The sequence below is a fragment of the Capsicum annuum genome, chromosome 10 (assembly GCF_002878395.1).
Source record: "Capsicum annuum cultivar UCD-10X-F1 chromosome 10, UCD10Xv1.1, whole genome shotgun sequence".
NCBI lineage: Eukaryota > Viridiplantae > Streptophyta > Magnoliopsida > Solanales > Solanaceae > Capsicum > Capsicum annuum.
The window spans coordinates 185275594-185295304 of NC_061120.1; positions in this window are offsets into that span (position 1 = coordinate 185275594).

Here is a 19711-nt window from a genome sequence, read left to right on the forward strand (position 1 = left end):
TTAATGTATATATATTGTAGTATATTTTATTATTAGTAGTATATATAATTGAATGGTGCATATACATGTGTATATATCTTCTATAGACGTGTATATTTAACGTATACATGTGTATATGTTTTATAAATTAGTATATAACTATATATATAGATTGTAATGTATATATATTGTAGTATATTTTATTTAAACTTTAAAGTAGTACATATATATTTGATGGTGCTATATATGTGTAATTGTGTATATTTTTTAAATTCTAATGTAGTATATACTATATATACATTGTATATATATATTATTTAACGTATTTATAATGTATATAGGTGGGTATATAATGTATATTGAAATTTTTTATTTTTTTTTATTTTTTTTATATTTTTGATCGGGTTTGACCGTTTTTTTAATCGGGTTTGACAGGGTTTAGGTGGGTTTGACCGGGTTGAGTTAAGTGGGTCGAGTTAGGGTTGTTTTTAATTTTTTACTGTTGAGCCCGACCCGGCCCGACCCACTTAGACCCCAACCCGGACCCGGCCCAACCCACAAACTAGTTAAATGACACGGGCCGGTTTCGGGTTGACCTGGCCCGGCCCACTTGACAGACTTTGTTGCACCTAGCTAGCTCTTAGCGACACGCGAACGCCTACTTGCATATCTACATGCGCTCCATCTTACACATATTCAAGATCAAATAATCTAACTTTAGCAATTAAAAATTAAAAGTGAAAATATATACTCATCAATCAAATATGAATAATTAAGAGATAACTATATACCTACATGTATCATATAGATATATAGATAGATGGATGAATGGATGGATAGATAGCTGGATGGATAGACTATCCAATGGATAGATAGATGGATGGATGGATAGATAGATTGATGGATGGATGGATGGATGGATGGATGGATAGATAGATAGATAGATAGATAGTTATTAGACTAGACGCATATGGAGTAATCAGCTTAGTGTAGACATGAAGTGTAAATAGGTTAGTAGAGATCACTTTATAATTTATTTATTTTTTTGAAAATCAACGTTCCATATGAAAATTCCAAATTCAATGAAGTTGTATTTTCAAATTTGAAAAACAACTTAAAACTTCTTCCCCAACTCAATATTTATTTTTGAAGTTGTATCTTAATTAGTACATTTAGGTTTCAAGTATGAACATTATTTTAAATATTTTTTTACAGAAAATATAACGAAATACAACTTTATTTTCAACTCTAACTTTATTAATTTGAAATAAAATGAAAAATATTGGAGAGTTATGACTAAATGGGAGACGACAGTCAATTTTGAAACTCGGAACCAAAATAAGTCACAAAATAAAAAAAGTGATCAAAATAGGTCACTTATTCAATAAGTTACCAAAATAGGTTAAACGTAATAAATTATTATGTTTTTCACTTTTTTCTTAATGGTCAACTGACTAAAATGAATAGTAAACACGGTTTGTAAAACGTAATAAATTATTACGTTTTCCACAAAAAATAAAAAACAAAAAAACAGTGTGTTGTCACATTAATTTTTATGTCAAATCATGTAGTTTGTAATAATTTATTATATTTTACAAACATTGTTTGTTAAACGTAATAATTTATTACAAACTACAAACAGTATTTGTAAGTTGTAATAAATTATTACAACTTTCACCTACCCCTATCACATCACCTTTACTTTCATCACTTTTTAAACATAACCCCACCCCACCCACCTAGAATCCTCCCACCCAACCCTACAAACACAAAAAAAAATTATGTTAAACAAAACATTATAATGGATATAATTTGATCTGCTTACAAACATATTGTCAAACTAAGTTAAAAATATAAAGTTAATTGAGAGAATAATCTCCCACAAATAAAACTATTCAATGGCTAAATTATGAAAGTTATTACTATGTAATTGACGGAAGAAGATCTTTAATTTATAGATATCAAAAAAACTTTTATTTAAGAAACGAAATAGTCAATTAAAAAGCGAAACAATATAAATACAATCTCAAACTTTGTATTACCTTAATAAATTTGAAATTATTTTATTTTATTTTTAATGGGATGGGAGGATTCTATGTGGGGTGGGGTGGGGTGGGGTGGGGTGGGGTGGGGTTATATTTAAAAGTGGGAAAGTAAATGTGATGTAATAGGGGTAGGTATGAGATGTAATAATTTGCAATAAATTACTATAAATTATTACAAACTACATGATTTGATATAAAGATTGATGTGACAACACATTGTTTATTTGTTTTTTGTATTTTGTGAAAAACATAATAATTTATTACTTTTTACAAATCGTGTTTATTATTCATTTCCGTCAGTTGATTGTTAAGAAAAAGTGAAAAACGTAATAATTTATTACGTTTGGCCTATTTTGATAACTTATTAAATAGGTGGCCTATTTTGATCATTTCTTTTTTTATTTTGTGGCTTATTTTGATTCTAAGTTCTCAATTTTGCAAGGTGTTCAGAAACTTATTTATCAAGCACCTTGAAATGAATGGGAAACTTGAGTGAAGTTACAATTTTGATAGCAATCGCCAAAAGAAACTACTCTTTTTGAAGATGAAAAAGTCATGTTAATTGTGGAGTACAACTTAGAAAACTTAGTAGTAATTGCTGAGAATTTGAGTTGTATTACCTCCAAATTAAATAATGAGCACGGAATTGGCCCGTTGGAAAAAATTGTGTGCATTTGGTTTAATTTATATAAAATTGACATAAATCCCGACATATTTACTCATATTTGTATTTTATCTCAACTTTTTCAAAAATTTCATAAAATTCCCTTTTTTGTGATTTTAGATACATATTAAGTAAACGAGATACATATTAATGATACATCTTATTATTTAATTGATTAACATAAATCAAGGGATGTAATGGATAGTAAATCATTAAATGAACAATTAACTCAACTAATCATCCACATAACTAAAGAAAATCTCATAAAAATGATTTTGTTATTAATTTCAATTTTGAACAAATTCACTTCCATAATCATTTTGTAGACGTTTTCTTCTTTTCTTTTCTTTTTTCTCGTGGTTAATGATTCATTTTTCAACTATTTTCAATGAATATTTCTGTCACTCTCCATGTCGAGAAAAGTTTAAGTACAACAAATTGAACAACGATCAAAAATCTGAATGTACACTTTCAGAGGGACTTGTGATTGATGTGGGCATTGTGGAATATTTTTTACAGAACCACCACCCAAATTTCAAATTCATGGGATGGAGGGAGGAGGACGACAGCGATGGTGATGAAGAAATGGATGATGTGGGATTTTTGTATTTTAACATCACTATTTTCTTTTCTTTACGAGTGATTGATGAATATCTGTTTGTTTTTTATGGTTCTTAATTAAGTAGTTTTAATGCAGTTCTTTGTGTAGAAGTTTGAGAGTTGCATAATACCTTGTGGATGCAATTGTGTTCTTTAAAGGATTTGTTGTTGATGGTTATACTATTGTGATAGTATAGATGCATACATGTGTTAATAAGAGATACATAATAAGTTTGAGTAGAAAAAATGTTTGTTTTTTATAGGTTAGGACATCATGATTTTATGTGTACTCTAACAATTAAGAGATACATATTATTATGAATGATACATGTATCTATAATAAGAGATACATTTTTTAAAGTCTGTAATAGATACATATTGCATTATAACAATCTTATATGTATCTCTTACTGTACTAATATGCATCATTACCAGAAATTCGTTATTTTTCGACTGAAATTTCCGACCTAAAAAATGTAGTCGCAATTTTCCGACTACTTCGGTCGAAACTTTACTTTTTTATTTTTATTTTTTACAAAATATTATTTCGATACTCTTTGTGACTACAACAGTCAGAATGTTTGGCGGTAGATTGCGGAAAATGTATATTCCAAATACTGTAGTCGAAAATAAAAATAATTAAATAAATATATTACTAAAATATAATCAGACCCTTATACGAAAATTAAATAATTATTTAAATAAATTATTAAATATTTATTTTTGACCACTGTAGTCGAAAATATAAATAAATAAATAAATAAATATCTTATTAAATATATAATTAGACCCTTATACAAAAATTAAATAATTATTTAAATAAATAATTAAATATGTATTTTCGACTACTATAGTCAAAAATAAAAATAATTAAATAAATATATTACTAAATATATAATAATACCCTAATACGAAAATTAAATAATTATTTAAATAAACTATTAAATATTTATTTCCAAATACTGTAGTTGGAAATATAAATAGTTAACTAAGGATATTATTAAATATATAATCAGACCCTCATAAAAAAATTAAATGATTATTTAAATAAATTATTAAGTATGTATTTTCGACTACTATAGTAGGAAATATAAATAATTAAATAAATATATTACTAAATATATAATCAGACCCTCGTAAAAAAATTAAATAACTATTTAAATAAATTATTAAATATGTATTTCCGACTACTGTAGTTGAAAATAAAAATAATTAAATAAATATATTACTAAATATATAATCAGACCCTTATACGGAAATTAACTAATTATTTAAATAAATTATTAAATATGTATTTTCGACTACTGTAGTCGAAAATGTAAATAATTAAATAAATATATTATTAAATAGATAATCAGATCCTTATACAAAAATTAAATAATTATTTAAATAAATTATTAAATATGTATTTTCGACTACTATAGTTGGAAATATAATTAAATACATATATTACTAAATATATAATCAGAACCTTATACAAAAATTAAATAATTATTTAAATAAATTATTAATTATGTATTTTCAACTATTGTAGTCGAAAATATAAATAATTAAATAAAAATATTATTATTTAACCGATTGATGTAGTTGATAAAAATAAATAATTAAATATATTATACATATAATCGACCGTTGTAGTCGAAAAATTTAAATAATTAAATATATTAAATTAATATCCGACTAAAGTAGTCAGAAATTTATATTTAATTATTAAATACAATTATATAAAATATAAGCTAAACACACCACAACTACTTTCTCAATTCTCTCTCTCGCTCTCTAAGTCGTCCCTCTCTCTAAGCGTGGTACAGGCAACGGTGGTAACAATGTTTTCTCTCAAAAATTAGCGACGATAGAGTGGTAACGGCAACAATGAATGACTTATTGAAGGTCAATTTCACCGAACTTGACCTTCGAGGTATAATTACACTGAACAACTGTATTGAAGGTCAATCAAGAAATTTCCATCTTCACTCACATCTTCACTGATTCGAGGTAAAAATTTATTCCATTTTCTACAAGAGTTTATGGACGTGGTCTATTTTTAGTACCTTTGATTGATGAGCAGACCCTAGTCTTTATTGTTGTATCATTTGTGGTACAAGATTTTATGGACATGGTCATAGTAAAACCTCTTCAGTGTTTTCAGTTCTTTTCTAAAAAATATCTAGTCTTGTAGTGCTATTATTTCTCTAAATCTGTTTCTACCATTGCAAACTTGTTTGAGTAAATGGTTGAATTTTTTTGCATTTCTAGCATGCTCTCGCTAAGTGTACTAATTTCTACTGCAAGCCAACTGAGATGGAACTAGAAATTATGACTTTTTTTTTAACAATTAGTGGAGTACCATGGCTTAGCATAGTGCAGTATCTTATGTTTGAAAGAACCTGAGCTACTGGTGGTATTTTTTTATTGTGTGACTCATGTACTTTATACTGATGTTACCATTGTTACTATTATTACTTTGATTATTATTGATTCTTACATGATAGATGCCTAGACTAGTGTTATTTAGATAGTATCTCATTTCTTGCGATTCTTGTTTGTTGTCTTAAACGTCCATATTGGTTGGTTGGTTGGTTTTCCCTTCTATCAGCAAGGGTAGTTTGGTTGTTGAGAAAGTCGTAGGAAGAAATATTTGGCATTCCACGATTCTGTTGTAATTCTAGCATTGGCAATTCATTTTCATGGCCCGTTCTTAAGACTGTTAAGTTGAGGTTATTCTTTTGGTTTGGCTGGTTCATCATCTGGTAGTAGTCTTGATGTTGGTGTTATTGTTGTGATGGGTGCTCTATTCTTCATTTGATGTTATTTGTGGTCCAGTTGGGCTGAGGTTGGCTTAAATGGGGAAATCAGTAATTTCCCATTTTGAGACTTATTCGGCCTTTATGATTTTGTGGGATACTTCTTCTTGATATTATATGTATGTGCATCATTTGTTGATAACCAAAGTGGGTGTCCATTGAGAGTAATTATTTTTTTCCATCGATTGAGTATTGATTCAACCAAATGCAGGTGGGGTTGTTCTTTTATCAACATGCGCTTTCTTTTTATTTTCTTTTTTAAATTCTTTACCCCATTTGTTTGCCTCCCTTTGTGCCTTTCTTTTATCTTGTTTGTGAAGTTATCATATGGATTGGATTTCTTAATTATGAACTTGTTTACTAGTCTTTTTGTACTATTCCTTGTGGGTGTCGTATTTATGTCATGTCATCTTGTTTCATTTTTTATTACGAATTTGATTATTAGTCCTTGTCTTGAGCCGGGGGTCTATCGAAAATAGCTTTTCTACTTCTCCGGAGGTAGTGGTATGGTCTGCGTATATCTTACCTTCCCCAGACCCCACTATATGGGAATACACTAGGTTTGTTATTGTTGTTGTTGTATTCTATTGTTGCTGGCTGCTTTACTATGTTGTATTAAATCTCTTAGTTTTCTTTTTGTGTCCACTGCATAGTAGCATCTCTAAACAAACCTGTTATTATTTTGTTTCTCTTGTTTTTGTTTCTCTTCTCTACTATATTGTTGTCGTTCTTGTGTAGATGGAAAATGAAGATCGTACATGGATGTATAATAGAATTTATCCTAACCGTGTGGAGTTGAGGGAGGAATATAAAGCTGGGATAGCTGAATTTATTGCTAAGGCAATGATACTTAATGATTTTCTTATTGAAGGGATAATTAGGTGTCCTTGTATGAAGGACCAGTGTATTCTAAGTTATTTGTTGCCGTTCGGATAATGAGTATTAAGTCAGATTATTCTATTTCTCAAGAGGGCATGAATTCTATCATTGGATTATGAATGAACTTAACCCAAATAAACTTGACTTACCCAAAGATTTCTACACAACAAAGAATTTGGTTTCTAAGTTAGAACTTTCATCAGAGAGGATTCACTGTTGCGAGAAAGGTTGTATGTTATTCTATAAGGAAGATGCAAATTTAGAACATTGCAAATTTTGTAATCAGCCTCGTTATAAGGAAGTCATACATGATAAAGAGAAGAACGTTCCTGTGAAGTCGATACATTACTTACCCCTTATACCACGGTTAAAGAGGTTGTATACATCAATGAGCTCTGCCCCTCATATGAGATGACACTATGAAAATAAAAGACCACCTGGTGTTTTATGTCATCCGTTAGATGGAGAAGCATGGAAGCATTTTGATAGTGTGATTTGAATTTTTCTAGTGAACCAAGAAACATTAGGTTGGGATTATCTACTAATGGATTCACTCCATTTTCTGTCTCAGCTACACCATATTCATATTGGCCAGTGTTTGTGACTCCTTATAATCTCCCGCCTGAATTATGTATGACGAGTCAGTATATATTTTTAACTTACATTATTCCAGGTCCTCGCAATCCAAAAGTTTTGATTGATGTATATCTGTATCCATTGATTGATGAGTTGAACTTATTGTGGCATGAAGGTGTGGAAACATATGATGTATCAATGAAACAAAATTTTAGATTGCGTGCTACTTTAATGTGGACTATAAATGACTTTCCTGCTTATGGAATGATGTCTGGGTGGTCGACTGCAGCCAAGTTAGCTTACCTTTGTTGTATGAAAGACACAAAAGCATTCACTTTGAAATATGGGAGTAAAAACTCATAGTTTGACGGTCATCGTTGATTCTTGCCAATGCAACATGAGTTTAGGAGAAATACTAGTGATTTTATGAAGAATAAGACTGATTTTGAGGAGCCACCACCAATTTTGTCGCGAGAAGAAATTTGGGATAGAGTGAGAAATCTGGGTAAGTAACAGAGTCTCCACCATCCAGGATACCTGGCTATGGTGTTACACATAACTGGACTAAACGAAGCATATTTGGGGAGTTAGATTACTGGAAGAATAATTTTCTACCTCATAATCTGGATGCCATGCATATTTAGAAAAACTTCTTTGACAACTTATTTAATACTATGATGGATGTAAGTAACAAAATAAAAGATAACTTGAAGGCCAGGATGGACTTAAAGGAGTATTATCGGGGCAGTGAGTTGTACCTGACATACTTAAATAATAAGAATAGAAGAGTGATCTGTGATTGGGTTAACAATTTGAGAATGCCAGATGGATATGCGTCTAATTTGTCTAGGTGTGTTGACATGAAAGAAGGAAAGTTGACCTCTATGAAGAGCCATGACTGTCACGTTTTAATGGATTCATTGATGCCTATTGTATTCTGTGCATTGCCCGATAGAATCTGCAAGACCATAACAGAGATAAGCTTATTTTTCAAAGATTTATGTTCTAACACATTAAGGGAGGAGAACCTATCTTTGATAGATATCAACATTCACTTAACCTTAAACAAGTTGGCAAATTAATTTTCTCCTGATTTTTTTGATGTTATGGAGCATCTTCCAATTCACCTTATGCGAGAGGCACGACTTGGAGGGCCTGTTCAGTGTAGATGGATGTATCCCTTTAAGAGGTATTGAATTTTAAAATTTACCTTCATGTGTTTTAATTGAACATTATTTTATCTAAATGATCATACTATGCAGGACCACTGGCAAATATAAGCGGACCATAAAAAATAGATCTCGAATTGAGGGATCAATATGTGAGGCTTATTTGGCTAAAGAGACCTCTTATTTTTGTTCATATTATTTTGAACATAATGTACTATGTCTGAGAAACCAACCTAATAGGAATGATGATGGATACAATACAGATCCTTCAGCACCACCATTTTCAATATTCAATGAACCAGGTAAAGGAAGTTCGAAAGTTGATCCACTTAGATATTTGAATGAGGTGGAGCTTAAGTCAGCTACAACACATGTATTATTAAATTATCCCGAGGTCCTACCTTTTTATATGTGAGTTTATTTATATTAATGACAATCATTCAAGGACTATCTAAGCTTTAACTAATGAAGGTCATAACTTTGTCGGACAGCTACTTCATGGCTTTACACGAGGAAGATCCAACCGATGAAAATAAAATAAGCGAGGAAGAATCACTTGATGAAAATAAAATAAGTGAGAAAGAGTTGATGAAAATGAAACAAGTGATGAGGAAGAATTGATGAATGACTATGAAACAAGTGACGAGGATTGAGTTGTTATTAATAGTAGTAATGTGTAGTAACAAGGTCTTGAATTATATTTTAGCTGCTACTTTTTGCTATTTTTCTTGACAATATAGTGTCTTTTGTTTGTTAATATTTGTAGTGCCAGTAAGAATATTTCTGGTTGTTTGATTAAATAGCAGTGGTAAAACTACTGGTACCATGCATGATTTGCTTGTGTTGTTGCATTTTCTCAAATCTCAAAGTTAAGTTGTATGATTATTGTATCTTTAGATAAACATCTTGTAAATATTCTTTTTTTTGTTAGTTTTGCTGCTCTTGGCTTTTTGTGAGTTGTACATTCTGTCTTCTTCCTCCTGTCTCTTTGTTTTATATTATATTCTTTAGTAGTTCAGTGCATCCCTATCTCTTTGTTTTATATTATATTCTTTATTAGTTCAGTGTATCCCTATTGTATTGACCAAATTATAGGTTGGTCTCCCTCCTGATGGTTATGGGTTGTCTTTAGAAAATATTTCTAGGAATTTATATGTAATGTATTTCTGCTATTTACATAATATTTAGCAGAACCTGCAATACCTAATTATCTTAATTACTGAATTATGGATTGACCTCTACTGTGGAGACTCCATGGAGGTTGCAGCATTACTCTGTAATATGATGGTGTTTTCTACTAAATTAAACTAGGGCAACTGCATTGGGCGTGTAAGTAGTCTGCTTTTTGTTTATCAAGATACAAGTTATACTTGATATTGTACTGACAGAGTCTCGGGCTGTTTCTTGAATGTTTTGTTGCAAATAAATTCTAAGATCACTGGGCTGCTATTCTTTATTATTTTTAGAGGGTATGGTTGGGAAAAAGAAAGATTACACACTTCTTTCAGTTAAAAAATTATTATGAACAGTTGAACATATCTGTTTTTCGCTTCCTTTAGTGATGCTAAATGTTATGTAATCCTCTTTGCAGACTAGGCTCTTGGTTTAATTTCCTAACCTATTTTCCTGTTTTTTAATATGTTGCATGTATATTCTATTGTCATCATCTGTTCAAATTTGGTATATTTTGGGTATTTCTGTGTATTGTTTGTATGTAAGATTGAATTTTGTTGCTCCAGGTAAGAATTTGAATTCTAGATTTAGTAAAGGTAAGTATGGCCGGATGTGGTAGGTGTATGGCACACAATTGAATCCTTGTTATACCAAATATGGTATTTAAATAGACAAGGGTAAGTGAATGGAAAATTTGGTAAAGCTAAGTATGTCATGGGATGTGTGGTAGGGGTTACGCCACAAGATTGAATACTTGTTATACCAAATCTGGTATTTAGTAGTTCAGTGCAACTTTTTCGGTAGTGAAAGTAGGCAAAGTACTTGTGTAAAGTCTGTATTTGCTATTTAGGTCAACAGAACTATGTTCCCTGAGAATGGTGGTTATGTTGTGTGGGTTTCATCTACTTTAGGTCCATATTGGGGGTTTCAACAAGGCTGGGTGAAATGGATTAATGGAGTTATCGATAATGCACTTTATCCTGTTATGTTCCTAGATTACCTTAAATCAGCGATCCCTGCATTAGGTGGTGGGCTTCCTAGGATTGTAGCTGTTTTAGCACTTACTTTGGTTCTTACTTACATGAACTATAGAGGTTTAACGATTGTTGCATGGATGGCTGTCTCGCTTGGTATATTGTCGATCCTACTTTTGGTGGTTATGGGGCTTATTTCGATTCCCAAAATCAGGCCTTCAAGATGGTTGGTGCAAGATGTATATAGTATTGATTGGAACTTGTTTCTGAATACTCTTTTCTGGAATATAAACTACAGTAGATTTTTCTTTTTTCGTTACTATTGATTTCATTAGTACTTGTCTGTTTGTCTCATAAGTAGAAGATGCTTATCTCATAGATATCCTGTCCCTTACAAAGTATCAGGAAATAGTTCTCCTTTGTGGTACTCAATCAAGAGAGCTTCTGCATATATCATCATTTTATCAACATACTCCGCAACTTGTAAGCCAATATCCACATACTCAGTTATGCATTATGTAGATAAAAAAAATCAATGAATTTAAGTCGTTGAGGGTTTACCGAAACCAGTCTCTCTACCTGTCAGGTAGGGGTAAGGACTCCGTAAACTCTACCCCGACCCTCTCCAAACACCACTTGTGGGACTATACTGAGTATTTTGTTGTTGTTGTTGATGTTAATAATATATATTCGTGATAACTCCAATTAGCTAAATATACTCCTCAATACAAATAGATGGAGGCAAAGCTAAACAAGGTGAATAGAGAGGAAACTCCATGGCTAATAGTTCTTATGCATTGTCCATGGTACAACAACTACGAATATCACTATATAGAGAGGAAACTCCATGCTGTCTCGCTTGGTATAGTGTCGAGCCTACCTTTCGTGGTTATGAGGCTCATTTCGATTCCCAAAATTAGGCCTTCGAGATGGTTGGTGCAAGATGTACATAGTATTGATTGGAACTTGTATCTGAATACTCTTTTCTGGAATCTGAACTATAGTGGATACTACAGTAGATACTACAGCTCAAGTGGTAAGTTTTATCTAATAGATCTATGAAAAAAGGTGTTTCTTAATCATATGCCAGCATGTCACCAAGACTATTTAGAGTGTTCAGTTATATACAGAAAATATCTACCAAGCTAGAGTTAGATGATGTGTAAGACATTTGGACTAATATGGAGTAGTTGTATGACTTAATAAAGTAGAGTTTAGTAGATCAAAGTATTGGTCGAGCTAAATAGGTACAAGAGGTTTCGATGGTTGCATTATTTTGTGAGAAGTTTAGTGAAAACCATACTTACTTTGGATGGCCTTTGAATCTAGAATCTATATATTATGTAAGCTATCAAAATTACAGAAACCATCTAAATTTCTCTTAGGTCAAAATTCAACAGGTCTAAAGAAAGAAGTATAAACAATAAGCACCATAGGTGAGTAATTCCTTTGAAGATACGATGCAGAAAATTTCTTGTATACAGTCATACCTAAAGAAGTTTGCCGATGATCTTCTTTGTATATAAGATGTTGATAATGAAGGTGATTTTGGCACACTTTGGTTGACTGGCCTGTGATGCACTAGCAGAAGTTGCAACCACTGAAATATTGTAGTAGCTCTTCATCTATACCTTCAACATCATCCATACCTAGACTTTCTAGATTAAGAATTGGAGGTCCTAGCACATAAACATCGCCATTCATTGATAGTACTACATCGTGTAATTCTACAGCAGTTGCTTCTCAGATTCTTAAATTTAAAGAGGTAGTAGAATATGACGGCAACGGGAGGCTAATTATCGTCCCTGATGGTAATGGGTAAGTAATCCTTATGTTTTTCCGTAATTTTTAAAAAATTTGAAATCTAAGATAATTTAATATAATTTTATTGCAGATTCATTCCTGCATATAGCACCAGACATATGGTTATAGAAGCGATTAAACCATTTTATACGGTCGTGGGGTAGTTGGAATGAGATTCAACTTGACATCAGAATTTTTATGTGGAAACAGTTTGTGGTATAATAAAAATTAAAGAATTTACCATTTCAGTATGCTAACAATGATGAATTACCTTTGTATCTATCAATTCATTTCATGACTTTATATTAAACTATTTTGCAGACAAAGTGTGCATGGAATTCTTATCATAAAAATGAAACACAATGTATTTTCAAGTTGAAAGCAGCTTTACGGATCAAAGAACACTTGTATGAGGCCCAAAGGAACTTGGAAAAACCTGGTTGGCTGAATGTTGATGTGTAGGTCAAGTTCTTAGAAAAATGGGATACTCATGAATATAGGGCGAGGAGGGAACAGGAAAAGCCAAATAGAATGTTTCAAACGGGTTGCTCATTGCACACTGGAGGTTCGATGAATTTCGCTATCCACCAATGAAGACTGGTAATATTATCTTAAATTTCTGATTTGTTTGGTTCAGTTCAATGTTATAATTAGTACTAATCTCTTGCCAAATATATATGCTTTTGTTGCACTGTATATGGTTGAATGGTGTCTAGATTGATCTTGCCAAATATATATGTCCCCAGGTACCTGGTTTAAAATCTTTCTCTGTAGAGTTCAACTTATGGCTCGGTTGAGAGTTTGTTAGATGTGTTTACATCAATGTTAAATGAGATTGTGTGAGATATATACTTCAATTGTTTATTGTGAAAGGAAAGGCTTGATTTTGGCTAGTTGATATTAACCAGTTTACTCCATGAAGCTGTGTACTGTATGCATTCAATGATAATGAATTAAATCACTTAGTAAATGACTTTCTTTCATTTGGAGGGTAATGAAAAATACTGATAGAAGTTCAATGGTTAGGTCATTTTCTTGAGAGGACCAAGTCTTCTCATTGAACAATTGACACTGCCTGATGGTTTTAGAAAGTAAGAAGAAAAGAATTAGTGGTTTAGTTAGAGAGGTAATGACTTAATTGGAAGCAATGAGCAAAGTATTTATGGTAACACTCTTAGTATAAGGCAGTCGTTGGTGTGGTGATATCAATTGCCACCAATTTAATTTGTCCTTGGACATTGAGATCAAAGGGTGAGCCTCCTCCTTTCCCCATTCCGTACTTATGCCTCATGAACATTCTGTTGTAGTTCAAGGTTTCTTTTCTTTTTTTTTCTCTGCTGGTTTTACTATTAAAGTAGTTCATTAATTTAGTTCCTATATAAATGATAAAAGTGCACGATATGAACTTATAAAAAAGAGACACATAATCAGTGAGGGCTTATGCAGATGACCCCAACTTGTTTTAGAATCAACAATCTGAGACTTTTAGTTGTTTAGCGCGTCTATCTATGTATAGAACTTTACATCTGCCAATTATATGAATTGGAATTTAGCATTTTGGGTTGTGTAGCACAATATCGGTGAAACATCAAAAGGCCGAAGCCTTTTACAAAATTCTAGTAGTTTTTTGGCATTTTTGTTCTACTAAATTACTATCATGTGTTTCTATATTCAAAATTTTATAAACTACATTTTTCATAGTAAATTCTTGTATAGGCTATGTTAACAACTATGTTGCTCGGATCCTCAAAAGTCCATTATACTCCATTTGGTAGATCAACCAAATTCCTGGAAGCTGCTAGGGCCACAATAAACCTGACAGTGACCATTTTGTTTATAAGACCAAAATGTTTCATCATAGTTGAGCCCTTCCTTCTGGCAATAGCTTTTGGTAACAAGTTTTGCTTTAAATATTTCTACCTCTTCTGATGGATGATAGTTGATCTTATAGATCCATCTGCAGCTAATATGTTTCTTCCCAGGTGGTAAGTCCACTATACTCCAGGTGTTATGTCTTTTAAGACTGCTAGTCGAGATAGGCTAGTATATCAAGCGGCCTCTAGAAGGGAGAGACAAATGAGAGTAGGACAGATGACTAGGCATAGAATAAGTGCAAGTATTCCCTTTAGGCTGAGTTACATAATCTTGCAACCATAGAGGAGGCTTGCTAGGTTTAGTAGATTTTCTAGTAGGTTCGCTGTTACTAGATGAGGCTCAAGACTACTCAGGAATAATCTGATCAGAATCAGAAGTATGGACTTCTCTGGTAGAGGGGAACTACTAATATGAGAAGTTTCTTCAAGAAAGAGATATGAGTCTTGTGTGATTACCGGCTACATACAACCTTTGTCAATTGTGAATAAAGATTTTTCAAAAAATGAACTCTATACAGCTGGACTTACTCAAAAAATTCTTTAAAAAAACATTTCCATTACTTAATCATTCTGTATTTTCCATTGTTTACAAGTACCACCTACTACATATACTATTAGATTTACAAAAAGAAATAACAATATGTATAGAGACACATGCTATAATTGTGAAAGGGAAAAGAAGATAAGAGGCATAAACAGACGATATGATTGAAATGGGTGCTCAATCTCATTTACATCAGTCTATTTTCTATGGTTCTAACACTTGAAGTCTTCAACATGCTACAATAGGCAGTGTCTACCTTAACAATAAATTCATCTGGTTGTTTGAGAAACCAGTTAGTTCATACTTGCATTATCTTTTTTTTTTAAATTTTGCAGGAATATAAAAATGGGAGAAAAAAGCCCACTTTTCTTGAGGTTTATGAAGAGATGCACGGGAATAAAAAGAAGGACGGTACAAGAGGAGATTTGGTCGAAACACGTGCTAAGGATGCATATGTTAGATAATAACTTTTACATACATTATTTTATTATTACTCAACTTTGCTTGTTTACATACTGACAAATAATTTTTCTTTCAGGAAGAATTTCAAAAAAGCATAGAAAAGTGGCACCAAACCCAACCTTCTTTAGAGGATGGTACCATGGTCCAACCGTCACCTGCAGATATGGCTAATATGTGGATAACTGTGGTAGGTGGTCCAAAGAAAGGTAGAACCTACAGGATAGGGGTTCTCCAATCCTCGAGTAGTCCTTCGTTGTTTCTCAGTCCCTCTTCTATTTTGCAAACTGTGGGAGAAATGAAAGTGATGAAAATGCAAATTGTGGAATTGACGCAGAAATATGCAGCTAACGATGCTAAGTTTGCTAAATTTGAGGAGTTGGTTAAGAAGCACATGCCTTAAGTATTTCATGATGAGGAAGATAGTGAATCTGATGATAATTAGATTGGAGTTATTGTTCTTGTTTTTGGTTGTGACATTTAGATGTTTAAACTATTTGATTTGATGTTTGTTTTGGATGTTTTAAAGTGGTTGTATTTATAAATTTTTGTCGTGTTTGATCCTATTGTGAAAAATACATTAGTTATGTTATTTATAATCTAAGAGCAGTGTAAACTAATTTACGATTTAATTATATAATTATTGGGTGAATATTTTTATTAAAATTTTGACTAAAGTAGTCAGAAGAATAATTATTAAATAATTATTTATTAATGTTCCGATTACAGTAGTCGGAATGATTATTTTATTAAATAATTTTTTCACTAGTTTCTGACCACAGTAATCGAAAAGAATATTTATCTATTAAAATTCTGATTAAAGTAGTTGGAACAATAATATTTAAATAATATATATTAAGTTTCCGACTACAGTAGTCGAAAAAATTATAATTATTAAATAATTATTTATTACATTTTCGACTATAGTAGTCGGAATAAATATAATTATTAAATAATTATTTATTAATTTTTTGGCTACAGTAGTTGGAATAATTATAATTATTAAATAATTATTTATTAAATTTTTGACTATAGTAGTCGGAATAATTATAATTATTAAATAATTATTTATTAAATTTCTGGTTACCGCAGTCGGAAAATTTATAATTATTAAATAATTATTTATTAAATTTCTAACTAGAGTAGTCAAAATATTTATAATTATTAAATAAATATTTATTAAATATCCGACTACGTTTTCGACTATAGTGGTCGAAACTTTCTGACTACAGTAGTCGAAAATATTTTTCCGACAAGCTATATTTTGACTACCATGAAACAGTCAAAAAGTAATCGGAATTACCTTATTTTTCGACCATATTCTGACTACATTAGCCGTCGAAAAAATGATGTTTTCTAGTAGTGCATGCCTCTTATACATGTTACATTGAAGTTATCTAACGAGAGATAGATAAATTAGATGTGTAATGTACACGTAGATATAAGATGACAAAACGTATTTGATGTATTGAAAGACATATTTGACATCTTTGAAATTGACATTTAACAATCATATAACAAGAGATACATAATACATTATAATAATCTTATATGTATCTCTTACATTCAATCTAATATGCATGACTCTTATACATGTTACACTGAGTAATCTAACAATAGATATATGAAGTGGATGTGCAATGTATATTGAGGTGCAAGATGACAATACGTATTTGATGTATTGAAATATGTATTTGACACATGTGTATATTTGCAATCAACTTATATGTGACAGATATAACTATATTCTTGTACAACATTTCAACTGGAACACTACATCTAAGATAATCAATATGTACAATACTTATAATACTTCTTAACGGGACACTTGAAGTATTCAACTAGAATAGTTCAACTGAGATACATATATCCTGGACAACACACTTCATACACTACAATAAAATACATTATAATATATAAGTGAGATTGTTGATTGATTATTTATCAGTAAAGAATTGATACATAACTTGACACACAAATCTATCAGTAGAATAAAAAGTATGAAGATACATTATACTATACAACTTTTGTGTCGAAATACATTACTATAGATAGAATTTAAGAGAGATACATAAGACTATTATGTATCTCACTTATAGATTTGACAAATTTTTAATAATTAAACTGGCGTAAATTTCTCAATGACGATCTAACCAAAAATTGCATAAATAACATTATGTCCTCCAGGAACTTGGCCTCCAGATAACACAACTTCAATTTTCAAGATCTGATCCATCGCAACATCCCCAGAACATCGGGAACCTATGATACAAATGATTGTCCGTATAAGCAAGAAAAAAAACTTCATAATTTTTTCTGCAATCAAGAAGAATCAAAAGCTTTGCAAATAGTTGAAGAAGAAAAATCGATCTTCAGAAAAAAAAAATCAAATGGCTTACAAGTGAGTGAGTGAGAGAGAAGTGAGGTTCATAGTTAAAACCCTAGATAATGTTGTGTGTATATATATTCATTCCCACATAATGATTACTATTTGTAAATTGAAAGCATTGCGTACGTGAGTGTGTAACTATCAAGAATAAATACCTAATTTCTTGGAATCAGTTAACTGAAAAATACTTTAAAGAAGGCAAATTTTTAGAGGGCAATAAATACATCCTAATTTTTAGTATAGAAGTTATGTATCTGACGATTTTAAGAAAGAGAAGGTAAATAAGGGATATTTAAAAAATTTACAAAGTGAAGGAATTTTTAGTAATTTAGATATTTAAGTTGTGGTTTTGTGAATTTTTTTCTTAATTTATAAGAGTACTTTGGGGTTGGTTTAGCCTGATAAATATTACCTTTAATAAGTTATTTCTTGGGACAACGTTAGACTCGGGGTCTAATAACATATATTTTCAACTTTACAGATACATATTAGATTGTTGTCTAATGTTTTTTTTTTTTCGGAAAATCTTCATCAGCTTGCGTAAAGGAGCTTAGACAATTGTCTAAAAGATCCATAAATTGTAAGGGGAATGAAAGGTCATTTGCAAACAGTTAATCGAGACAATTGTTATTTTTTAATAATAAAGAAAAGACGTAGGAAGAAAAGGGAGTATCGCATGTAGAAAATACTGGGAAAGCTCAATTCACCTAAATCCTTTTTTTTCTTCAATATATGTTTTTTTTTTTTTTTTAAAGGAAGCACTCGGAGTAACTGATAAAGTTATTGTCATGTGATTGAAAACTCACATATTCAAGCCTTGAAAACAGTCTCTGACAAAAATGCAAAGTAAGACAACGTATAATGAATCCTTATGATCGTGCCCTTTCCTGATCCTATCGTTTCTTGAAATCTGCACATAACATCAACTTTAGTGTACCAAACATTTTTTTTTTCCAAATTTTTTTTTTAATATATATGTATTTTTTGGTTCTAAGTCAAGGCCGTCACGTTTCTAATACGGATGTGCATCGGTCAGTTCGGTTCGGTTTATCGGCTTTCGGTTTTTAAATATGTAAAACCAATAACCAACCAATAAAATATTTTCTTATCGGTTTTTGGTCCTTAACGGTTCAATTTTCGATTTAACCAATAAGAAAATATTTATAAAATAGAAATAATAACAACTAATATAAAAAAATAAAATCTTAGTTACCGTCAAAATCCTACGCAATACATTTTAGTTTACAAGAATCTTCAAACTTGAACTGAATGTTAGAAAAAAAAAAAATCCTAATTGTTGGAAGCTATAAATGCTTCAAACTTTTTAATACGATAATAACTGAGCTTGATATTGTGTCTTTGTTGCTCTGAATATGTTAATACTTTGTGAATCACTGAATTGTGAATAAGTAGTGCATATATATATATATATACACACACATATCTATATCTATATATCTCTCTCTCTCTATATATATATATAGATAGATAGAGGGAGAGAGAGATTTATATATGTAACATAAATAGGGATAAAACAATAATTTAGTGTATCTTTATTGGGTTATTGGTTTAACCGATAATCCAATAAGTTAAAACCGAAATCGAACCGTTTACCCAATAAATTTTTTTTATAACACCAATAAAAAATCGTTAACCCAATAACCCAATATCAATAACCCAATAATATTTTTATCGATTCAATTTATCAATCGATTCGATTTTTACACACACCTAATTTCTAACAACCTTCCTGGCATATTCATCAGAAACGAAAGATTA